The sequence below is a fragment of the Muntiacus reevesi genome, chromosome 3 (assembly GCF_963930625.1).
Source record: "Muntiacus reevesi chromosome 3, mMunRee1.1, whole genome shotgun sequence".
NCBI classification, from domain to species: Eukaryota; Metazoa; Chordata; class Mammalia; order Artiodactyla; family Cervidae; genus Muntiacus; species Muntiacus reevesi.
Genome location: NC_089251.1, coordinates 257,949,357 through 257,967,052, shown reverse-complemented (window position 1 = coordinate 257,967,052; position 17,696 = coordinate 257,949,357). Strand labels below are relative to the sequence as shown.

Below are 17,696 nucleotides of genomic sequence, written 5' to 3'. Positions count from 1 at the left end.
AGGAGCATCTGGGAGTAGCTAGGGACTCTTTGGAAAGACAGACAAGGCTTCTTGAGAACGTTGTGCCTTTTTGCTGACCTGCCCCATATACCTAAAGTCCATGGTAGATCCTGAGTCTAGAGAACCTGCACTAAAAGGAGGGTGTGGGATTCCCAGAGACAGTCTTCCACTCGGACAAGAAAGGCCAGTGACCAGTGGGCTGGAGCCAGGATTCCCTTGTTAACAGTAGCCATGCCTGCCAACATGAGCTTCAGTTATCTGGCCCTTATGGTGGAGTCCCTGCCTGTATAACTGTGTCAGAGATGCTGCTGCCACGGGATCTCCTTCCAAGGGGACAGTAGGAAACTCCTCTCTGAGTCCATCCTCAGCAGTTGAGATGGTGACAGGTTAACTGAAGAGCCCCGTTAGCTTCCTCCTCTGCACTTTCAAACAGCTGAGGTCTCTGCATTGGGCCTGAAGGAACTGTGGGCTCCTTCTCGGGTCCTGGGAGGGATGGTGCTGAGGAGACAGGCTCTTCTGGCTGCTTCAGAAGTTGGTTATCAGTTCCCCGTGAGAAAGCCCTGCTTGAGGTCTGGGGATCTCCGGCCTCCTGATGTTTCTGCCCCACCTGGATCCCTTGTCTGGTGACCGCCATATCCAGACTCTGCAGATTTGTGATGAAGGGTCTTCCATCACCAACAATGAATGCCTCTGGTAGTTTCTCCACCATAAATCATTCTGAGAAGAAATTCTGTTCAAATGACTCTGTCTTCAACCGATTTTGGCTCAGCATAGCCCCACTCTCCTGGCAGTCCTGGATCTCTAGATCTATCATATGAAGCATCATTGTTAGGTCACTCACCTGGCACTGCAATGCCAGACTCATGCCCATCAGAGGACGAATCATCGGGAGACCACCAAAGGGCGATCTAGGATGCAGTGGAAATTCCAATAGAATGGGAGACCAGCAAGCTCACTCTGCCTCCATAATGTCAGTGCCTCTGCCACATAATCACAGGAGAGTACAGCTCTGTTAGGGCAAGAAGCATCCTCAACACGCTCAAAACTGATCATCCAGACGTCAAAGAAAAGCCTCGGGAGCAGCAATCAGCACTTGTTCAACTCCTTGGCTCGCTGACTGATTGCACTAGTGTACACCTGTTCATGCCACACTTGTTAAAGATCTGAAACCAGCAAGGCATAGCCCTGCCTGGTGATACAGGCCTTGGCCAGGAGGGAGTTCCCGGCAAGCTGTAGCCGTGCACACGTCTGCATCAGCAAGCCTTGCTCCGGTTCCTCCACTGTGAGTGGCTGCGGGAGCTCTCACCCTCCCCATGGCAGGCTGGCCCGCCAGCGCAAATGAAAAGGTCAGTGTGTTTTTATTAATTCAGTTTCAGTTCAGTCACTCAGTCATGTTCAACTCTTTGGGACCCCATGGACTGCAGCATGCCAGGGTTCCCTGTCCATCACCAACTCCCCGAGCTTACTCAAACTCATGTCCATTGAGTCATACCATCCAACCACCTCAGCCTCCATCGTCCCCTTCTCCTCCTACCTTCAATCTTTCCCAACAACAGGGTCTTTTCTAAGGAGTCAGTTCTTCGCATCAGGTGGTCAAAGTATTAGAGTTTCAGCTTCAGCATCAGTCCTTCCAATCAATATTCAGGACTGATTTCCTTTAGGATTGACTGGTTGGATCTCCTTGCAGTCCAAGGGATTCTCAAGGGCCTTCTCCATCACTCTTCTCCAACACTATAGTTCAAAAGCATCAATTCTTCCACACTCAGCTTTCTTTAGGTCTAACTATCACATTTTTATTAATAGGCATGCTTGTTTTTTTTCATGAGTAAGTTTTAAGTCTCATGTTTGGATTTAGCAAAATCTATAAATTAGGGAATTGTACTACTTTAATTTTTAGGACATGCAAACTGATTAAGTTAGCTAATTAAGGTTTCCTTCAAATGGCCTAGACAAATTGACTGTGCTCTGGAATTGGATTATGAGGCTGAAAGCAAACCAGTAATAAAGTGTTCTTTGACTTGTTTTGTCACTGTTCCCATACCTATATTTTCTTTTTGTTGTAGAAAGAGAGGGACATGACTGAAATCTTTTTGTTGTAGAAAGAGAGGGACATGACTGAAATCATATTGTATCCTGGATTCTTGTAAATATTTAAGAATAAGTATTTTACTGGAACACAACAAATAATATTCATAGGGAAAAGTAATGTTTATACTAAGATGATAAAGCAGGTTTGTAATAAAGATATTGACATAAAGGGGACCAAAACTTGGTAAGCAACATGGGAGACATGTACTATGAGGAATTACCTCTGTTTCCCTTCCCTTCTTGTGAAGCCAAGAGCTGGGGAAACAAAAAGAAGAGGAAGAAAGAAAGATTTCTATAACATTGTATGGTCCAGAATGGTATGCTTATAAAAGTGCTGAAAGACAACAGTACTGGTGAGAACAGGAGTAGTTGGTAAAGAAAACTTGGAATTTATGAGTCTTTGGATGAGAAAGAAGGTGGAAAAAAGTTCTGATCGTGGAAACATAATGAAGAAAACTAATTTGATGGTAGTTGAAAATCAGGCAAATAAATGTAGTTTAGCTGTTGTAGAAATTAGTAGTGACTTTTTAAGCCAGTGAATTGCCTGAATAGAGCCCGGTATTAAGATTCTTAACATCCTATGTGGGACATAGGATGTTATAGGAAAGACAGATTCAAAATTTCTTTTCTAAATATGTTACTCTTGAGGGTAACTCTGGAGTTAATCTGTTTGTTGTAATGTTTCTATTTGAAAAAGTCAAGTGATAGGTACAATAAAGCACTTATCATTACTTATGTTTACTTTAGGGCTTCCCTCATAGCTCAGTCGGTAAAGAATCTTCCTGCAATGCCAAAAACCTGGATTCTATTCCTGGGTCAGGACAATCCTCTGGAGAAGGAAATGGCAATCCACTCCAGTATTCTTACGTGGAAAACCCCATGGACAGAGGAGCCTGGTGGGCTACGGTCCATGGGGTTGCAAGAGTCAGACACAACTTGGCTACTAAACCACCACCACCACCACGGTTATTTTAAAATGTTCAGAATAGATATTTTTAAAAAGTAAGCTCTGTAACACCTCTACTCAAAACCCGCAGGTATTTCCCATTTTATTAACAGTAAAAACCCTTAAAAATTGCAAAAAACCTTACATATATTCTTTCCTTCCCATGCTCTCTGACAACATCTCCTATTTCTTCACTCTGTTCTAAAAATCAGCTTCTTTGTTCTTCAACACACAAAGCATGCTCTTGTCTCTACAAGAGCATAGTCCTTGAGACTATGCACTGGGCCTGGAAAATTTTCCCAATAGTTACGTGGTTTTCTTGATTATCTTTTTTCTGCAGGTCTCTGATTAAAGAATGTGTTCTTCAATTACTCTATTTTAGCACTTACTCTTCTCTCAAACCAACAATACCTACCGTCTCTTGGCTGTTGTTCAGTCGCTAAGTTGTGTCTGACTCTTTGCAACTTCGTGGACTGCAGCACACCAAGCTCCTCTGTTCTTCACTATTTCCTGGATTTTGTTCAAATTGATGTCCATTAAGTGGGTGATGCTATCTATCTAACCATCTCATCTTCCACAGCCCCCTTCTCCTGCTGCCTTCAATCTTTCCCATCATCAGGGGCTTTTCCAATGAGTCAGCTCTCTTGGTAATTGGATAGTAAAAATGTAACTTGAAAATATGGCTTGAAGTGTTTCCAGTAGGTTTCCAATCACCAAGATTGATACTTTGACTGTAGAGCTGTAAACCAGTCAAATTCTGGCTTGTTAGTTTCCAGTTTCTATACTCAAGAATAAACATTAAGAATTCCCATCCTTCAAATATATTCCTTTTTATTTTTTATAGTTAATGAATACGTTGTTTTTGAACTTTGTTCAAATCTAACCCTTTTTTAAAATAGTATTTTCTTATTCTCAGTTTCTTTCATACATTGAGGCCTCATATGGATTAACGCCAACTTTAATCTTTGCTGAAGTTCACTAACCACATCTCTGTTAAGTCCACATAAATTCTGTGTGGTATTGATATACCAACAAAGAGCTACTTATTTATCCTGAGATTTCCAATTTTTTATATTTGATTTTTAATCATTATTTTCTTATATTTAGTGAGTTCATTCAAGCACTCTTCCTAAGAGACAGTCAAACTATTCCATTATTTAGGTGAATGGACAGCAAATTTAAAGTATTTTTTAATTATTTTGCACTTTGATACATTGTAAAAATTCCCACTCCCTTTAACATGGAGAGCGAGTAAGATAAATAATTCCTGAACAACAATGACTTAAAGATATATTCGCTGTATTAGTTAAGGCTCATCAGAAAAACAGAACCAGTAAGATGTGTTTTCATAGAGAGATTTATTTTAAGGAATTGGCTGCTCACATAATCGTGAAGGTCAAGTCTAAAATCTTCAGACTTGACAGTTCTGGCTTCCAAGGAAGAGTCACAGTTCAAGTTCAAAGGCATTTTGCAGTCACAATGCAGGGAAAATTCCCTCTTGCTTGGGAGAGGGCAGTCTTTGTTCTGTTAAGGCCTTCTGATTGAATGAGCCCCACTCACATAACAGAGGCTAGTCTCCTTTATCCATAGTACACCTATTTAAGCATTAATCTCACTCAAAAGCACTTTCACAGCAACATCCAGAAAAATGTTTCCCCAAATAGTTGGCATTCCCTGGTGGCTCAGTGGGTAAAGAATCTGCCTGCAATACAGGAGATCTGAGTTTGATCTCTGGGTCTGGAGGATCCCCTGGAGAAGGGAATGGCTACCCACTTCAGTATTCTTGCTGGAGAATTCCATGGACAGAGTAACCTGCCAGGCTACAGTTCATGGGGTCCCAGAGAGTTGGACATGACAGAGTGACTAAAATTTCACTTCTTCCAATAGTTGGTAATATGGCCCAGGTAAGTTGACATATAAAATTAACCTTAATATCCCTCTGAAACCCTTTACACTTTAAAAATATACTGTGTAGATAATTATGTAAATATGTTTATCATATGTATCTACACACAGTAGTTACTCAAGTAATGTGAATCATAGGACATAAAAGTCCATCTTTTCAATTTTAAAATGGCAAAGACTGTTTTTTCATAGCCATACGTTGAAAGAGCACAAAGTTGTTTTGCAAGCATTTTTTACATATGTTAGCAGGTTATACTAGATGACCAGGTAATAAGTAAAATCACAGTTAGGAGATTATTGAGAATCACATTGTTGCCTTTTCTATCTTTTCCCATGAAAATGACCCAAGCATAAACATCCAATATTTGAAAGCTTAGGAAATGTGTACCATTAGACTCAGTTTGAAAAAAAAAAGAAAGTGAAAGTGTTAGTCACTCAGTTATGTCCAACTCTTTGCGACCCCATGACTACTCTGTCCATGGAATTCTCTAGGTAAGAATACTGGAGTGGGTAGCCATTACCTTCTCTAGAGGATCTTCCCAACTCAGGGATCGAACCTGGGTCTCCCCCAGTCCAGGCAGATTGTTTACCATTTGACCCACCAGAGAAGCCCCAGAATCAGCCTAGGTGAAGGTATAAAATGCAATGTGATTTGAGAAATCATCATGATAATTGGTGGAAATGGTCTTATCAGGTAGTTAGAATAGGAAAAAGGAGTCCAGAATGGCAGTGGCTAAAAGACAAGAAAGGGAAAAACCCACAAAAATAGAACAAAGGAAGGGCCGAGGACCAGAGTGAGGACCTCAGGTAGAGCAAACAGCATTCCTGCCTAGCCCAATTTACACAGGGCAGGCCCAGGGGGAGGAGAAAAAACATATAAAAAGAGGAGCCAAAGGGCCGGGAGTCTCTCTCTTCTCTTCGCATCTTTTGGGTCACATGCTCTCATGCCTCGAGGATGTATTTTCCTTTATTTTCTAAATAAAACTGAGCTATAACACAGAGCTGTAACTCTGGTCTGTCTGAAAGCTGTAACACTGGTCCATCTAAGGGTCGTAACACTGGTCGGTCACTTCAAATTTTTGTTGTGATAAGACAGAACCAAGGAAATTACACACTCCCCTGACAGTCTCAGGCTTCCTGGGTGGCTCATATGATAAAGAATCTGCCTACAGTGCAGGAGACCTGGATTTTACCCCTGGGTAGGGAAGATCTCCTGGAGAAGGGAACGGCTACCCACTCTAGTATTCTTGTCTGAAGAATTCCATGGACTGAGGAGCCTGAAGGGCTATAGTCCATGGGGGTCACAAATAATTGGACATGACTGAGTGACTAACACACACAGACACACTCAAAATTATGACTTAGAAGTCATTTAAAAAAAAAGAAAAGTCAAGGAAAAAAATCATTATATCATATCATTATATAATCATATCATTATATATCATTAATGATATAATCATATCATTATATAATACTGCTGTCTTGAGATACAGATATCTATTTCTCATGCACTGACATATATGCCTATCACCTAGATGATTGTTTAAATCATCAAGTTATATTAATGCCAATGGATTTCAGTGATTTTCACTAACGATTTTTTTTTTTTCTCTCAGTGAAAAAACTGAGTGGTTTTATTGTGGTTTTCATTGAGTGTTCTTTTCTTAAAAATGCATGCCTTGTGTCCCAGGAAACCACTCAGTCTTGGGCAAATGAGGGTTCATAACCATAAGACCAATGACTGATTAAGACTGTGAGTCTCAGTATGAAAGGCATTTATAGGAGTGGGAAGAATATTGAGCAATAATGCCCAAGCTTTAAGTTTCATAGCTTAAAAAAAAAAAGATTGAAAAATAGGGCATGGCTTTTCTTTAGAAATTTACCATGAAAGTGAAAGTTGCTCAGTCATGTCCAACTCTTTGCAGTCCCATGGACGATATAGTCCACGGAATTCTTGAGGCCAGAATACTGGACTGGGTAGCTGTTCCCTTCTCCAGGGGATCTTCCCAACACAGGGATCGAACCCTGGTCTCCCACATTGCAGGCGGATTCTTTACCAGCTGAGCCACAAGGGAATTTTACCATATAAGAGTACAAACAAAAACATACAAAAACCCTATACAACTATCTTCACTATCATTCAGTTAAAGGAATCACAGTTTAAAATTTAAATACAGCAAAATATAATCTCAGATTAAAGCACATTCATTAAAATTGAGAACAGCGTATTTTTTCATTTTATCACAGGATGCTAAAAAATTCCCCCACTGATATTATTGACCTGTATCAGTGAATTCCACCCTATGAAACTAATAACCACTCTATCTCTTCTTTTCTATCAGATAAGCCTGCCCATTCCCCTCAAAAATATATCACATCTATTTTTTTCTTTGAAAATGCAAATAATTTTTCTCTAATTTGAAAAAATAAGAAATAACAAGGTGAGTGGTCCTTAATACTTGGAGGAGGATAGGATATATAACAGTAATACTTATTTGGGGACATCTTAATACTTTGGTATGTGTATAATTCAAGAGAATCTACTTCTGAAAAAAAAAATAGACATATGTACAAAAATTATTATCTATAATTTCAGGGGCTTCAAAGAACCTCTAGAGCCCAGAGACCCTGGGACCAGAAATCTTGTTTAAATGTGGCTGACAAATGTTTAATTATCTTCTAGTCAAATACATTCAACTGGCTTCCTTCAGCCTCACAACAGCAGTAATGAGAAAATGTGTGGGCTTCTCTGAGGTCTCCACTGACACAGATCCCGAGTTCTGCCACATCAAATTCATCAGCCAGGTTAAGCTCATAATACCACAGTATAAGACCGAGGATACGAGGCAACCAGCCTGGATAGGTTTTGCAGAGGACATTACAATGAAGAGACTTTAAAACATTTAAATTTCAAACAAATATTAGTCTAAGGCATACAGAGGTTTTACATGTGAGTGAATAGAGCTTTGCTTTCTGTGAGAAAGATTCTAGTAGGTATTTGCTATTTAAATCTTTTCAGGTAATTAGTCCCTATGGTGCCTTCCATTTCAGGCTCCAGCTGTTCATGCTAATGAGATGTCACTTGGTGTCAGGAATTCCCATCCTCCAGCATTAAGCAGTTAACCAATAATGGGGTGCTTGTGAAGCTGCACACATAAAGAGAGGTGATGAACAACTTAAACTTAATTATCTCTGCTTTTATCCACAGTAAAAGGGCAAAGGATATTTATAGTATTAGTGTTAGTAGAAAGTCCCCTCTCTGATGAAGCATATTTCAAAAAGAAGAAAAGGGATGTTTGACATTTCAGACATAATCATAGACAAGTTATTTCTTTAGATACACAACCTGATTTCTGAAAATATCAGAATCTACAAGTATCAAATGTTTATCAAAGACAATGGGCTGCTTTTTGGGCGCCTGGTGACCTCAGCTAGCGATCGGAAGTTGTTTTGTGAAGTTTGCTCTGCGTTCAGTTATTCTTTTGATGAATTTCTAGGAGAGAAAGTGGTCTCCCCGTCCTACTCCTCCGCCATCTTGGCTCCTCCCCAAATGTTTATCAAACATCACCTTTTATCTCTCATGTTTACATTATTTACATGAAAACAACTAGTTGGTCATCATAAAGAGCTGTAAAAATAAGTTAGAAGTTCCATAGTTTTTTACACTGTACCTCTTCAATACTGTTTTGACTGACTTGGCAGAGGATTGAGTGCATCATAGCTTTATAAATCATTTGTATAAAAGTCTTGATTTTGACATTTAATTTATAATTTAAAAATCATACCTTGTCACAAAGACACACTTAGTAAGTTCCAAATAAACATGTGGCAAAGACCATTCTGATTAAAATGTAATAAAACAAGAAGATCAATTTAGAGATATATAAAAAATTGAGCATCATTTTTCTAAAATAACTTCTGCATGAAAGAACAAATAAAAACACAAGGTGAAAGTTGAAAATTATTGTGGCTTAAATCCAATTTATGGATGCCATGAAAACAGCTTTTATTCCTAAAAAATAAATAAATAAATAAATTCATTAAATTTTAAATGAAAGAAACAAAAATAAAAATTAAAGTTTAAGAAGCTAATGAATATAAAAGAAACAGTAACAAATTACCATATATTAAAAAATAATGACCAAGAAAGACAGAGATAAAGATCCTCAAAGCTGGTTGTAAAAAGATACAGATGCTACAGAATGCAAAATCCTGTGCTCAAGTGAGGTTAAACAAACAAAAATTTAGGGATTTGGGACAGAGAAAGGCTTATTGCAGTGAGAACATTTGACTTGTGCCCCCAAGACCCCAAACTCTGTGATGGTTTTGGGAGAAATTTTTATAGGCCTAATTTGGGGTGAGGGCTGTAGGGTGTGTGTGGCTTTCTTCTGATTCCTTGGTGATAAGGTAACAGGGTGATGCTCCAGGAATCTTGGACTCAGCCTGAAGTTATCATCCTTCACCTGGGTGGAGGGCTTGCTTCTGACAGAAGAACCCAAAGATATTGTTATGTATGTCCCTTCAGGAAGAACCAGGATCCTTCTTTAATCTCTGTGTTATAGTTTCTTTTTTCTTGGGGATGGTTTTGTTCCCTATCTCCTGTACAATGTCATGAACCTCTGTCTATACTTCATCAGGCACTCTGTCTATCAGATCCAGTCTCTTAAATCTATTTCTCACTTCCACTGTATAATCATAAGGGATTTGATTTAGGTCATACCTGAATGGTCTAGTGGTTTTCTCCACTTTCTTCAATTTAACTCTGAATTTGGCAATAAGGAGTTCATGATTTGAGCCACAGTCAGCTCCCAGTCTTGTTTTTGCTGGCTGTATAGAGCTTCTCCATCTTTGGCTGCAAAGAATATAATCAATCTGATTTCAGTGTTGGCCATCTGGTGATGTTCATATGTAGAGTCTTCTCTTGAGTTGTTGGAAGAGGGTGTTTGCTATGACCAGTGCATTCTCTTGGCAGAACTCTATTAACCTTTGCCCTGCTTCATTCCGTATTCTAAGGCCAAATTTACCTGTTACTCCAGGTGTTTCTTGATTTTCTACTTTTGCATTCCAGTCCCCTATCATGAAAAGGGCATCTTTTGGAAGTGTTAATTCTGAAAGGTCTTGTAGATCTTCATAGAACCGTTCAGCTTCAGCTTCTTCAGCATTACTGGTCGGGGCATAGACTTGGATTACTGTGATATTGAATGGTTTGCCTTGGAAAAGAACAGAGATCATTCTCTCGTTTTTGAGATTGTATCCAGGTACTGCATTTCAGACTCTTTTGTTGACTATGATGGTTACTCCATTTCTTCTAAGGGATTCCTGCCACTGTAGTAGATATAATGGCCATCTAAATTAAATTTACCCATTTCAGCCCATTTTAGTTCGCTGATTCCTAGAATGTTGACGTTCAGTCTTGCCATCTCCTGTTTGACCACTTCCAATTTGTCTTGATTCACGGACCTAACATTCCAGGTTCTTACGCAATATTGCTCTTTACAGCATCGGAACTTGCTTCTATCACCAGTCACATCCACAACTGGGTGTTGTTTTTGCTTTGGCTCCATCCCTTCATTATTTCTGGAGTTTTTTCTCCACTGATTTCCATTAGCATATTGGGAACCTACTGACTTGGGGAGTTCATCTTTCAGTGTCTTATCTTTTTGCCTTTTTATACTGTTCTTGAGTGTGTGACAAACTTTGGACAGAGGTTCGTGACATTGTATAGAAGACAGGAATCAAGGCCATCCCCAAGAAAAAGAAATGCAAAAAAGCAAAATGGCTGTCCGAGAGGCATTACAAATAGCTGTGAAGAGAAGAGAAGTGAAAAACAAAGGAGAAAAGGAAAGATATACTCATTTGAATGCAGAGTTTGAAAGATCTGTGCAAGAAAAAAGCAAGGAGAGACAAAAAAGACTTCCTCAGCGATAAATGCAAAAAAAAAAAAAAAAAAAAAAGCAGAGGAAAACAAAAGAATGGGAAAGACTAGAGATCTCTTCAAGAAAATTAGAGATACCAAGGGAACATTTCATGAAAAGATGGGCTCAATAAAGGATAGAAGTGGTATGGACCTAACAGAAGCAGCAGGTATTAAGAAGAGGTGGCAAGAATACACAAAAGAACTGTAGAATCGAGATCTGCACGACCCAGATAATGACGATGGTGTGATCACTCACCTAGAGCCAGACATCCTGGAATGTGAAATCAAGTAGGCCTTAGTGTTTGTTGCATCACTATGAACAAAGCTAGTGGAAGTGATGGAATTCCAGTTGATATATTTCAAATCCTAAAAGATGATGCTATGAAAGTGCTGCGCTCAATATGTCAGCAAATTTGGAAAATTCAGCAGTGGCCACAGGATTGGAAAAGTTCAATATTCATTCCAATCCCAAAGAAAGGCAATGCCAAAGAATGTTCCAACCAGCACACAATTGCACTCATCTCACAAGCTAGTAAAATAGTGCTCAAAATTCTCCAAGCCAGGCTTCAGTAGTACATGAATGGTGAACTTCCATATGTTCCAACTGGTTATAAAAGAGCAGAATAACAAGAGATCAAATTGCCAACATCTGTTGGATCATCGAAAAAACAAGAGAGTTTCAGAAAAACATCTACTTCTGCTTTATTGACTATACCAAAGCCTTTGACTGTGTGGATCATAATAAACTGTGGAAAATTCTTAAAGAGATGTGAATACCAGATCACCTAACTTGTCTCTTGAGAAATGTGTATGCAGGTCAGGAAGCAATTGTTAGAACTGGACATGGAACAACAGCCTGGTTCCAAATAGGGAAAGGAGTACATCAAGGCTATATATTGTTGCCCTGCTTATTTAACTTATACACAGAGTACATCATGAGAAACGCTGGGCTGGAAGAAGCACAAGCTGGAATCAAGATTGCTGGGAGAAATATTAGTATCCTTAGGTATGCAGATAACACCACCCTTATGGCAGAAAGTGAAGAAGAACTAAAAAGCCTCTTGATGAAGGTGAAAGAGGAGAGTGAAAAAGTTGGCTTAAAGCTCAACATTCAGAAAACTAAGATTATGGCATCTGGTCCCATCACTTCTTGGCAAATAGATGGGTACCAGTGGATCAGTGGCTGACTTTATTTTGGGGGGCTCCAAAATCACCGCAGATGGTGATTGCAGCCAAGAAATTAAAAGACGCTTACTCCTTGGAAGGAAATCTCGACAACATGTTAAAAAGCAGAGGCATTACCTCGCTGACACAGGTCCATCTAGTCAAGGCTATGGTTTTTTCAGTAGCCATGTACGGATGTGAGCGATGGACTATAAAGAAAGTTGAGCACCAAAGAATAGATGTTTTTGAACTGTGGTGTGGAAAAGACTTTTGTGGATCCTTTTACTGCAAGATCTAACCAATCCATCCTAAGGAGATGGGTGTTCATTGGAAGGACTGATGTTGAAGCTGAAACTCCAATACTTTGGCCACCTGATGCGAAGACCCGACTCATTTGAAAAGACCCCGGTGCTGAGAAAGATTGAGGGCAGGAGGATAAAGGGACGACAGAGGATGAGATGGTTGGATGGCATGACCGACTTGATGGACATGGGTTTGGGTGGACTCCTGGAGTTGGTGATGGACAGGGAGGGCTGGCATGCTGCGGTTCATGGATTCGCAGTGTTACACACAACTGAGCGACTGAACTGAACTGAATTGAATAGCTTCTTGATTGTTCCTCCTTTGTTTCTAAAATTCCTATTTCCTTGATAAGTAGCTGTTTGAATCTGACCTTTGGAATTCAGGGAATTTCTAGAAGGCTGAAATCTTTAGTCTGCAAATAAGAAATGGGAGACTCAGAAAGGTTTTTGTTCCTAGGAGCGCCTCAGAGATTTCTGCTGAGTTTACCAGAGATTACATTGAAAAAAACATTACTTCTTAAAAAGAATTACCAATGAGAGAGGGCTAGAGAGAGAGAAAACAAATTACAAGGATAGAGAATGGGATTAAACTACATATATAGGTAAAAATAAAATATTTCAAAGAAAAGAGATGAGAAAATTTTGACAATAAATTAAAAATCTAAGCTATAATAATTGATCTACAGTGTGAAAAGATATTTGCTATAAAATTAAATGTGATAAGCATTATAGTCCAGTGTACTATTAATTAAATAAAGTAATTTTGTGTGGAGACTATATATGTATATGTGTGTCTTGTATATATGCAGAATGAAATATAGATATATAGGTATAAAAGCAACAAAAATTACCTTAAATATTTGACAAGTGATAAGTTTTTTTAATTTATTTACTTTTAATTGAAGGATTAGTGGTAGGTTTTGACAACGAGTAGAATTGACCATTACCTTTTGTTTTCTATATTAAATGGATATTTTATTTTACTTTTTTAATTCATAAAAAGACACATTAATGACAAAAATAAATCTAAAAAGTATAGCTAAATTACTCAGCTACATTTTATATGCTTAGAGATGTTACTTTTAATAATTATTATTAATTTTGCTATTTCTTTATGGGTAATATATTGCACATAGAATCACCAGCAAAAACCTCTAAAAACATTAGAAAATCTTTACAATGGCACAATATAATTTAGGAAAAAGTTATGTAGTAAAATTAAAAACTTCACATTATTTCTTAAGTATCCAGAGGAAACTCCATTTTTGAAAATTCAATTGTCATTTTCCTAAGTGACAGATTCAACTAATATCATAGCAAAATCATTATTTGCTATAGAAATCTGTAGTTCATTTACAAGAAAAATTCTACAAATTAATCTTATTCAAAACTCTTTCAAATATTAGAAACTCATCTGCTGAATCTGAGGCAAAGAACCAAAGATTCATGTCTTACAGGAAAGTGTTCAAATGTTTACTGCTAAACAATCATCTTATAACTGTTGTTTTATTAAAATATATATATACATATATATATATATAATAGGAATATTCTGTCTTTGGGAACTGAAGCTTCATTGTTCTCTTCACTTGTCCTCTTTTGATTGTATTCTAATATAGAGATTCTCAATCCACATTGCATGTTAAAATTACATGGGCAAAGTGTAAAAAATGTACTTAGTCAAATCACATGAAATTTTACTATTTGAGAAAATTTGAGTACTCAGTGTCTGCAATATCCAATCAGTCCTAGAAATTCCCTAAGTTTTTATAAGTTTTGTATCATTTTGAATAGCCAACGATCTTTAATGTACCATCTTCCATGAAAAGGAGTTTTTCAGGTGTCACTAGTGGTAAAATACACACCTGATAAGGTGGGAGAGACAGAAGAGACGCAGGTTTGCTCTCTAGGTCAGGAAGATCCCCTGGAGGAGGGCGTGGCAACCCACTCCAGTATTCTTGCCTGGAGAATCCCAAAGACGGAGATCCACGGGCTACAGTCCATGGGGTTGCAGAGAGTCCGACATGACTGAAGTGACTTAGCATGCACACGCACAGGCACAAACATGATGAAACGTCCATAAAAATCCCATAAGTGTGGGATTCAGAGAGCTTTGGGGTTGGTGAACACATCCACGTGCTGCAGGGGTGGTAATTCCCAACTCTATGGGAACAGAAGCTCCTGTGTTCAGAACCTTTTTGAACCTCATGTGTGTATCTCTTCATCTGATTCTTCATTCATATCATTTAATATCCCTTATGGTAGATGGTAATCTAGTAGGTAAACTGTTTTCATGAATTTTATGAGCCACTGTAGCAAATAATCAGACCCAAGTAGAGAGGTGTGGGAGTCTCTGATTTACAACCAGTCTATCAGAAACACAGATAGGAATCTGGATTTCAATTGGCATCTGAAGTGATAGTGGTAGTGGGGCAGTCATAGGGGTCTTTACTAATTCCAGTTAACATCAAAACTGGATTTTATTATAAGACACCTGATGTCTGAGACAAGGTCGGTGTGGGAATAAACCCACACATTTGGTGATGAGGGGTAAGTAGTACTGAGTGTTTGGACACATTCTATGTGTAGTGAGTAAATGAGAAGCAGGGAGTTTTTCCTAGACAGTAGTTTTGTGCCATTATACCTTTTGTGCTTTGTTTTTCTGATATAGAATATTGGCTCTTGCAGAGACAGAGACCTTTTTCCTGCAATATTTGTGAATACCCTTAGTAAGAGATGTTTGTTTCTTATACTATGATCTTTATATATATAAATATGTTTGAGTTGTTTTTCTGTTGTCCAGAGTTTGATTTTGTTCTTAGTGTGTTAGTTTTCTAAGATCCTCAGAAAATATTTGGCTTTATGAGAGACAATGATTATTCAAGTCAGAATATTCCCATTTCAATTCATTTTCCTATTAAACACATTATTTCTCTTCTCTGTCCACTTATGAAAATAGAGGACAGTGATTACTTTTATGTCAGCTCTCAGAGATACTTTAAAATATTTTTTGAAAGTCTTCTGAAGTCAACCACTAAAATGGGATCATTCTGTAGAAAATCTTGAGTAAAAGGGTAGTTCCCATGTGTATTTAGGAGAGTAGGAAAAGGGCCATAAGCCATATAAACAGGTGAAGTTAAAGTAGGGTATAGAACTTGGAGCACAAGAGACATGTTTCAAATGATTTAATGGGTAAGGGTTTTTTTCCTTTGGTTTTTACTAGAAAGTCTTTGAGGGAAGATATTCTAGATTGAGAGCTTCTTTTTAAGGCCTCAGTATAATAACAAGAAACTAACATTTTTTTGATACTTGTTCACTTGCTCCCTCTTCTTTCTAAGCGTTTTGTTAGGTGTCTAATATGTGAGATGCCAAAACCTTTCCAGGATGGCCACTGAAATGTTAAATTATTGTTGTGCAATATGTCAAGATAATCACTGAATCTGGATTACAGTGAGAAAGCATCTTGCAGTAGACATTCTGCAGAGGTGGGAGAGAGACAAGTTAGAGGCCAAAAAAATCACTTTCTCACACACCCATGCACATATCATGACAGTCAGTTTCTACTAATACTTTGTGAAACAGCATCTTGGATTCTTGATTATTTCTGTCAATACTGTATGACTAACAACTCAGAAACTTAGTCTACAAGATATTGAAATGGAGAAGGAAAACCCTCTATATTATCAGAGTGAGCTTCCTTCAGGCAGGCAAGGCAGAGAATTTCATCATTAGATTTTGTAAGGGACCCAAATAATGTTTATAAATCATTATTACACATATTTGTAATGTGTGTAATTCATTGTTGCATACGTGAAAACTCCTTGTTGTGTAAGAAGCATCTTAATTTTAAAAAACACCGACTACAAAAAAAAAATAATAAAATAAAAAACACTGATTTATTTTTTTAAAGGTTACTTCTACAACAGTCCTAGGGTCAAGTGCATAGAAAAACGACCCCGTCATTCTTTCTTCAAAGCCTGTTCCTTTAGAGGTCATCACAAGATATTGAATTTGATTCCCTGCTATACAGGAAATCCCCATCACCCATCAGCCCAATGTACAGTAGTCAATCCAACACTCCACATCAGTCCCTCTCTCCTTCCCCACCCCACAACCACAAGCCTGCCCTCCATGTCTCCAAGTTCACTCTTGCACAGTACACACATTCATCTATATCATTCTTAGACTACACACACACACACACACACACACACACACACACAAGCAGTATGACACTGCACATGCCCCTCTTTTTCTGACCCGTACCACCAAGCAAATATGCTTTGGGTCCATTCATGCCCCACAAACAGCAATACCCCGTTCCCTCCCATGGTCAAGTAACATTCCCCTTACCGCTACACCACATCATCCCCAGCCAACCATGTACTGATGAGTTCTGGGCTGCTCCCATCCCCCAGCCACTGCTAACTCTGCCACAGGAACACGGGGTGCGTGCATTCCCTACAAATAGAGTCCTCTGTTACTTCAGGATATGAACCAAGCATTGGGACTGCTGGACCACATAGCAACTCCACCTTCAGTCTTCTAAGGAACCTTCACACTGCCCCACAGTGACTACACCAGTTCACACTCCCCACCAGCAATACACAACTCCCCCAAACCTCCCGATCATCTGTGGACCTCTAGATGACAGCCATCTGAGCTGCATGAGGTGATATCCCACCAAGGCCCCCAAATTAACTTTTCCAAAAATCAGCAACACCAAGCATTCTCCCATGTACCTGCTGGTCATCCTCACTTACCTCCTGCTCCTGAAAAATGCCAATCTGGATTCACCACCCACCGTCCAGTCAGGCTCTGCCCCTTTAACACAGAGCTACAGGACATTTCTGGACAACAAACCCTGTCAGTGGCTCTGCCCTCATTGTCTCCCTTTCTGCAGGCTATCCTCTAGTCGGGGAAGGGTGGAGAACACAATTTTCTTTATTTAAAAATGATCATCAGAGAATATCTAATTACTAGATTGTTAATAAAAGAAATGAGATGACAAAAAAAAAGTCTAAGAAACAGATAATTCTTAAACATACAATAGAAATTTGGTATAAATGGGAAAAGAACAATGAAAAATTTAGCAATTTTTCATTGCTTACTCATGACAAAAAATAAAACATGTGAAAATTGATAAATAGATGATTCTCAACAGAATTGTCCAGATAGGTATGGATTTTACATGAAAATGCAGACTTTCAGGAATTTAGAGATTCAATTATTTCTTCCCGTACATACCCTTCATAAATGTTTATGTCTAGCTATGAATAAATATTGATCAGATGCTGTGAACATGTCCTTCTTTCTTTCTTTATAGTGGATACAGCAGAAAGGAACATTGCTAAACATGGTACTCACAAGAGAA

The 17,696-nt window shown here is 38.6% G+C and overlaps 1 pseudogene; it reads right to left on the bottom strand.

Moving 5' to 3' along the window:
- Positions 1–387: 387 nt before the first annotated feature.
- On the bottom strand, positions 388–17,170 carry LOC136164246 (non-homologous end-joining factor 1 pseudogene; annotated as a pseudogene).
- Between the last annotated feature and the right edge of the window lie 526 nt (positions 17,171–17,696).